Genomic DNA, 8,364 nt, shown 5'->3' with positions numbered 1-8,364 from the left:
ACAACCCAAAACAAAAGTTATGTGCAGTTACTATGTCAAACCAAGTACCATGACTGGGGAGCTCCGCTTGCAAAGCAAGACTTAACATTTAAGATACCACATATAAAGGTAGACAACGTAACATGCTCTGTAGGTAGTGTATTAACTGAACGGTTGATGAAATCAGATGGCAGATACATGTAAAGGCTTTTGAAGGCTGCTAATAGTTGCCATGGAAATGTGTGCACATATTTGCACCAGCTCACAGCTCAGTGGAACAGGTGGACGGAACACGTCACGGCAGGACCCCCCCCCCACACACACACACACACACAGTGTAGAAAGCAGCATCCACGTATAATGTAATCAGTTGCTCTTTTGTGGCAGCTTCAGACTACATCCCATCCCAGCCCAGCACTAAGATCCATGTTGAGCTGCCATTTTGGCTGCAAAGTTTACTGTTGGCCAGTGCAGTAGGGGCAGTGGTGACAACCTCTAAACAAGGAAATACGCATAGATCCTCATGCATTACAGTGTCACGGGTTAGACCTCCACTCTGATCTTACAGTAAATGGCCTATCTGTGTGCGACAGTGAGATGGGCCAAGAGACTGCAAGACAGGCCGAGAGACTATTTCACAAGCCGAGCGACCATGAGGTAGACAGACAGACCGTGAGACAGTCTGAAAGACAGTGAAGCAGGCTGTGAGACAATGAGACAGGCAGAGAGACAATGAGACAGGCAGAGAGACAATGAGACAGGCCGAGAGACAGTGAGACAGACCAAGAGACAATGAGAGAGGGTGAGACAGGCCGAAAAACTATTTCACAGGCCGAGCGTCTGTGAGGTAGACAGCGAGGCAGTGAGACGGACCAAAAAATAGTGAGATGGGTGGAGAGACAGTGATACAGGCTGAGATAGGCCAAGGTGTTGAGACTATGAGACAGACTTGGAAACGGTGCTCGATGTTCATGCAGCTGAAGAAGGACAATGGAGGGAGATTTTCTTGTACAGTAGTTATCTTCTTAAGCTCAGGTTCTTCATTTAAACAGCATTATGCAAGGTGTCCACTTCAGAAGCTGCTTAGAGGCACTAAGAGAGGGCTATAGCCAGATGCCTTATACTTATAGTAAACACACACACACACACACACACACACACAGACACACACACACACACACACACACACACACACACACACACACACACAGACACACACACTCACACTCCCTAGTGTTCAACTAAGAGTAGGGGGCGTGACCATGCCTGCCAAAGTGGATCATGACTTGGGCTATTTCTAGTCTCTGGCACTGGGTCATGCAGCTGAACTCGAGCGCTCTGCTTTTAAACACACACACCACACACACACACACACACACACACACACACACACACACACACACACACACACACACACACACACACACACACACACACACACACACACACACACACAGTACATTAGAATGCGGCACTACTTTTAACCCTTACTATATCTGACCAGGTCGGTTCCCTGACCTCTGGCTCACCACCACGCCCCTTTTAGGACCCCAGCCATCCCATTATGATCAGGCAGGTTAAGGACAGCTAAGCCAGCAGCCTACTACATTAGGTGGATGGCAGCTCGTGGATCGCAGTGTAGGCTGTTGGTAAACCTCATATAGATTCACTAATGAATGAGCTGCTTTTAGCTGACTTAATAGAGTGTCTGCCTCTCACTTGTTGGGTTGCCAATGGCACCTCTGACAAAAAAATCTGTACCGTTCAATGATGGTCGTGTTGTATACTTACGATAGTAGACTTGATAGCAATTGCTCCATTAAAATTCGCAATCAGGGAAAACCAGGACAGGTGTCAACGCTACTCACATGAGAGGTGGCGGGCCGGCCGGGTTGGAGACTTGGTGTGCCACAACCTCGGGTTACATGATACAGTATCTGTGGGTGTGTGTGTATGTTGGTTTCTCCTCAGTCTGGGTATGTGTGTATGTTCGTTTCTCCTCAGTCTGGGTGTGTGTGTATGTTCGTTTCTCCTCAGTCTGGGTGTGTGTGTATGTTGGTTTCTCCTCAGTCTGGGTATGTCTATGGTGGATACTGCACCACACACACACACACACATCATCACATCATCCAAAGCGACGGGGGTTAGAGAAGCATGACAGTCAGTAGGGAACGGGAATAGAAAGCTATTTTCCAAATTTAAGAATATACTGTACTGCCACACGCAATTAAGCTGTTTTTTTTCCTAGTTTGAAAATACATTTTTCCAGTTAATTATTGGGTACTTTCATGTACATACTTACCCGATGTATTTCAATGAAGCTTTTCATATTTGAAATTAGGATAACCGTTTTCCTACAGATGGGCTATTTTAATCAAAAGCATTTAAACCATCATCAGTGTAAGCAACCCACACCAGAGCAACCATGTTTATATTGAATAAATATTTAGCGAACTCAAGCTTTTGTTTATTCCACATTGATTTGATCTCTAGTTCAGACACGCATCCTCATTTTGAGACGGCTCTTGTGTTTTGTTTTGAAATTTATGAGCCACATTACCCTGAGTCACATTGCTGCATAGTAAATATTGAGTTAGTGTGACATTAAAGGAACACATTGTCCCCTCTCTGGTGGCAGGAGTCTAATGCTGTGTGAAGCCATGCCAGTGCGTCTGGTGATCACGGTCATGTTGCTTTAATTTGTCACCGTGGCAACAGCACATTCCTGCCAGCATCACACACACACACACACACACACACACACACACACACACACACACACACACACACACACACACACACACACACACACACACACACACACACACAGAGGGTGAGGGTGAGGGAGTGAGAGAAAAGAGTTACATTTTGTTTGTCATTTATTTCCAGTCAGGCCATTGGGGGTTTCCCAGTGCAGCTAACTAGGCAAAGGGCACATAAGGCAACAGGAGGATAGGCCACACATGGGCATACTACAAACATAAATATCTACGGTATGACTGAGGTCACAGCTACAGGAGGCTAGGCCACCAGAGCTACAGCAGGGTAGACCACCAGAGCTACAGCAGGGTAGACCACAGGAGGCTAGGCCACCACAGCTACAGGAGAATAGACTACAGGAGGCTAGGCCACCACAGCTACAGGAGAATAGACTACAGGAGGCTAGGCCACCACAGCTACAGGAGAATAGACTACAGGAGGCTAGGCCACCACAGCTACAGGAGAATAGGTTACAGTAGGCTAGATCAGTGCTTCTTAACCTTTTTTCTTAATGCACCCCCTTCCATGTGCCGGGGACAAACCGCACACCCCCAACACAAACTTCTACATGTGTATTTACACAAAAAAATACTGGCCTAGGCCACCACAGCTACAGGAGGCTAGGCCACCACAGCTACAGGAGGCTAGGCCACCACAGCTACAGGAGGCTAGGCCACCACAGCTACAGGAGGCTAGGCCACCACAGCTACAGGAGGCTAGGCCACAGCAGAGACAGTTGATGGAAGTGAAGTGAAAGCCCACCTTGCAATCCCAAACTCCCATTGTCATTGTGACACAGCACTCCACAGCACACAATGGTCATTGCACACAACGAAATTGCATTTTATGCCTCACCTGCACAAGGGGGGCATCCCAAAAGGGCACCCCAAGGGAGTAGTGTGGGAGGACGTTACAATGCTCACGGTAACTCAGTCATGGAGGAGGATGGGGGCGAGCACTAGTTAATTACTCCCCCACCAATCTGACTGGTCGGGAGTCGAACCACCAACCTCTGATGCCCTAACCGCTTCTATGACTGTCCTTAGGCGGGCAAACCCAGTCCAGGCAAAGACCCTTTAAATCGTCTCCTGCCCTGTATGCAGCAGCAGTCATGGCGAGGAAAGGCAATACCAGGACACAGTTCAGCATAATATAGTCCAGTAGACTAGGATACACTATATAGGCTATAGCTTCTGGCTACAGTAGGTATTAGATAAGTCATAGCTGTTGCTTCTGTAGGATTCAGTCGGCCACAGCTGTTGGTGCAGTGTGTGCCGTCGGGCTTGGCCAGGCTTGGCATGGCGATACCAGGGCACAGCGCTGAGCTCCGAGTTCAACCTGAGGCAAAGCTAGCCAGACCAGGTGCTTTGAGAGCCAGTTCAGAAGAGGTCATCAGGTGAAGTGCCTGTGGGTGGAAGACGTGACGGCTTGTTTTTTCGTAACATTGGTTAAAAACCTACAAAACTGTTATTTTCCTTTAAAAAACAAATGTCAATGAAAGAAGATGTGGTACATTATGTTTCATATTAGTCTTAGATGAGAAGAAACATTTTTGTTAAGATTTATGTAAAGGTTTATATGTCAAATTTCCTGCGGTGTGACTGTAACATTAATGAAACAATATATAATAATATATATATAAATTAACCAATAACATTTTGAATAATGTATGAAGCATTTGGCATGGTTGCATAAATCTTAACTTTAGATTAAGATATGTGAATGTGGAAAAAACTCAAGACAGTAATATTAACTACAAGTTCAATTTCGTAACACAAATTGCGTCCTGTGGGGTGACATGTATGTCAATGTTTGTGAATGGGCAGCTGCAAGGCCAACTACAAGGGTCTTAAAGACTGGCTCCTAACCAGTCAGTACCTCAGTTATTGGAGAGTGCTGTGGAAGTTTAAGGTGACTCTTAACCTCTTAAAATGTCTTCATATTGCAATCTTTCTGTCACGCAATGCTTAGGTTCATTTTATGGTGTCCTGTGGTGTGACTGCTCTTATAGGAGGAAAAAAAGTTTTTTTATTAATGAAAACACATATTAAGATTAAACACAATATCATTATCAAGTTAGCATGAGCTCAGATGTCAGTCATGTATACAAAAGGATTAAAATGGCCATAATGCAGTGAATTCCCTGTGGTGTGACTCCATTTTCCTGCGGTGTGACATGCCTATGCTATGTGTTGATGCAGGACACATTTTCCCAAAAATGGCAAAAATAAGATGAAATTCCACAGACCACTAAGTGCTTTATTTTTTTCTATTTTTTTCCAATTTTTATCCATCATTTTTTTCAGGAATTTGATAAAACTTTTCCTTTTTTTTTGCGTTACGCCCTTAAACGTCAACCACCCCTGTATGAGATGGGTGCAAGCCAAGACACGAGGCAAAGCCAGAGATGTACTTAACAATAGGAAGGAACCACAGATTTCTTGGTCTCGTGTTTCCGTGACGGCACAATGCAAGGTCCTTGCTGCTGTAGATCTGGACAGTTAACATTCATCACCCACAAATGAACACTTCAGAAGTGCCATGAAAGTCACATGGTAATATGCACATGGAAGGGGAGAAAATAAGGCACCTACTCTGCAGCTGTAGCTTCTACTTTTGGGGATCAGTGGGCAAATCTAGGCAGCAGCTCTTGTTGCAATATGACTGCGGGTCCATGTGGGCACTATCAGGCTAGGCTAGGGCAGGCTAAGCAACAAGTCTGGTCACAGGATGATTGCGAGTGAAAACGACAAAATGTTTTATCTGAAGTTTATCTGAAGTGAAATTTTATCACAGCAACCTCGCCACGTGGGTCTGAAGACGCGAAAATCTGGGGAAGTGTAACGTGAAGGTCTATGGGACGTGAACTTGTTTTGGTTTCTTGCCATTTAGACAGAGACGCAACCCGGGTCATCTTCAAAACTCCCAGCTCTGGGTGGAATCTTCAGATTACTCTACTCTACTCTATTCTTTGCGTCTTCAAGCCCCAATGGCGGGGTTGCCGTGTAAACGAAAGGCACTTCTGATTCGTTTTGCCTCACAATCGTTCTTGTATAAACAGCCCTTCTGTGTCCCTGTAGTGGAGCAAGGTGCCCCTGTCTCCCTGTAGTGGAGCAAGGTGCCCCTGTCTCCCTGTAGTGGAGCAGGGTGCCCCTGTCTCCCTGTGCAACAGCAGCATAAGCAGGGTAGTGGGGCAACATGCATGGAAGCATGGCCGCTGACACCTTTTTCTGGGCCCAGGACAAAATCATCTGAAAGCCCCCCCCCCTCTCAATATATGAAATGGAATAGCAAACCGATTCTGGGCCCCCTCTCTCCATGGGCCTGGGACAACATTTTGCCCCCCTGGTGGTACCAGGCCTGATGGTAGTGACAGCATGTAGCTGGCCGTAAGCCTATTAGGGGCCAGCTGGGGATTAAAGGCTACCGGAAGCGCTCGGGTGACGAGGGGTGTAGGGAAGGGTGACGAAGGGGTGCCGTTCGGGTGACAAGGGGGGTGGGGGGTGGGATATGGCGTTCGGGTTATATGCGCTGTTCGGGTGATGGGAGGTCGTAAAGGGTTGGGGTTAAGGGGTGGGGTTAGGTGTTCAGGAGACCCAGGGTCAGCAGTGGTGGGTGGTGGTAACCAGGGGTCCACGTGGCTCTCAGTGCTCAATCAGCTGGACCATGTGAGCACACTGCATACAATAGCGGGGGAGGGGGAGGACAAGGGGCAAGCTGATTAGCTCAGGCTCCTAGCTGGACACCTCATCAGCCTCCCTGTTTACCACCTCAGGACCCCTGAAACCCCCCCCCACCCCCCAGGCTCCCTATGGAGTTCTCTTACAGTGTGTGTGTTTGTTTGTTTGTTTGTTTGTTTGTTTGTTTGAGCGCACAGTGCTGTATGTTTAGGGCTGTCACGTTTGCACATTTCCTGCACTGGTGATTAGCTGGGTGACACAAACTTAATTCATCAGGAATGCAGAACCCCAACAGTGAAAGACACTCTCCCCTTTTAAAGGCCCGGTCTGGAGGCTGATATTAGTGGCTTGGAGGCGTGTTGAGGCTGTGTGTGATATTAGCGGAGTGGAGGGGTGGTGTGGGGTGTTGAGACTGTGATATTAGCAGTTTTAAGGCAATAATCATCTAAAGGGTCCGACAGATGGCTTTGCTGGTGCAAAGTGGCTTAACCAAGCTCTACTGCACCCAAGATTAGACATGATATCATGCAGGAAGAGGGCTGTTGGCAGTCACCAGGATTGCAAAGGTATGTGTGTGTGTGTGTGTGTGTGTTTAGGAGATGAAGGGGGTGTTGGTACTATAAGTATGGTGTGTGTGTGCGTGTGCATGTGCATATGTGTGTGTGTGTGTGTCGGCGGGGATGGGGGTGGCGGGGTGTTGCTGGTAAGAGAAGTGCTTATATAATCACTTCTCTACAACTCAGCAGGAGTCCAGGAACATGGTGCTTGAAAACACACATACACACACACACACACACACACACACACACACACACACACACACACACACACACACACACACACACACACACACACACACACACACACACACACACACACACACACACACACACACACACACACACACACACACACACACACACACCGGTGAACACACAGTGAGCAGTAAGATCTGACTGGAGCTATAAATTAATGGCATGATAGGACTGCATGATAGGCCACACACTCTTTCATTTCCCTTCATTCACACTCTTCTTCTTCCTCCATCCCCCTCTCTCTAGCCATTTACACTCCTCTACGCCCTTCTATCCCTCCCTTCACCCCCCCCCACTTCTTATCTCTCTCTCACTCTTTTCTTCTGCTTATACTCATCTATGTCTTCCAAATCTCCTCCCTCTAGCCCCCTCTGTTCTTTCATTCTTCTCTATCCCTCGCTTTATCTCTCTCACACTGCTGCTTCCTTGTACTTGACCCCCTATTTCTCTTTAGCTCATGAATACCCTTTTTCCTCTCTTTTATCTCTTTTCTCTCTCTCTCTCTCTCTCTCTCTCTCTCTCTCTCTCTCTCTCTCTCTCTCTCTCTCTCTCTCTCTCTCTCTCTCTCTCTCTCTCTCTCTCTCTCTCTCTCTCTCTCTCTCTCTCTCTCTCTCTCTCTCTCTCTCCATTCAGGTTTCTTATCAGTGTGCAGCCAGTCTCTGCTTGTTGCTGCTTGTGTCGTTAATCACTGGCCTTTATGGCCTCGTTAAGGGAGAGATGGAAGGATTTTGGAGAAGGGGGGGGGGGGCAGTAGCACCCCTGTGGACGATGTCTCTGTAAAGCACTGCAGCACACACACACACACACACACACACACACACACACACACACACACACACACACACACACACACACACACACACACACACACACACACACACACACACGCACACACACACGCACACACAGCACCTTGCCTTCCATTCGGAGATGAGAATTATGGCTTCTCGTCACCCCACTGCTCTGGGATCAACTTTATGGGCTGCAGAGCAGTTGGATCAGCACCGGAACACACTAACAACCCATACACCCCATCAGCACACACACTCCAAACACATGGGTGCGTGCGTGCGTGCGTGCGCGAGCGGGCGTGTGCATTCGAGGGTCAGGTCAGAGGCTTTACTTTGGCC

The sequence above is a fragment of the Engraulis encrasicolus genome, chromosome 4 (genome assembly GCF_034702125.1).
Source record: "Engraulis encrasicolus isolate BLACKSEA-1 chromosome 4, IST_EnEncr_1.0, whole genome shotgun sequence".
Lineage (NCBI taxonomy): Eukaryota > Metazoa > Chordata > Actinopteri > Clupeiformes > Engraulidae > Engraulis > Engraulis encrasicolus.
This window is presented reverse-complemented; position numbering follows the sequence as displayed.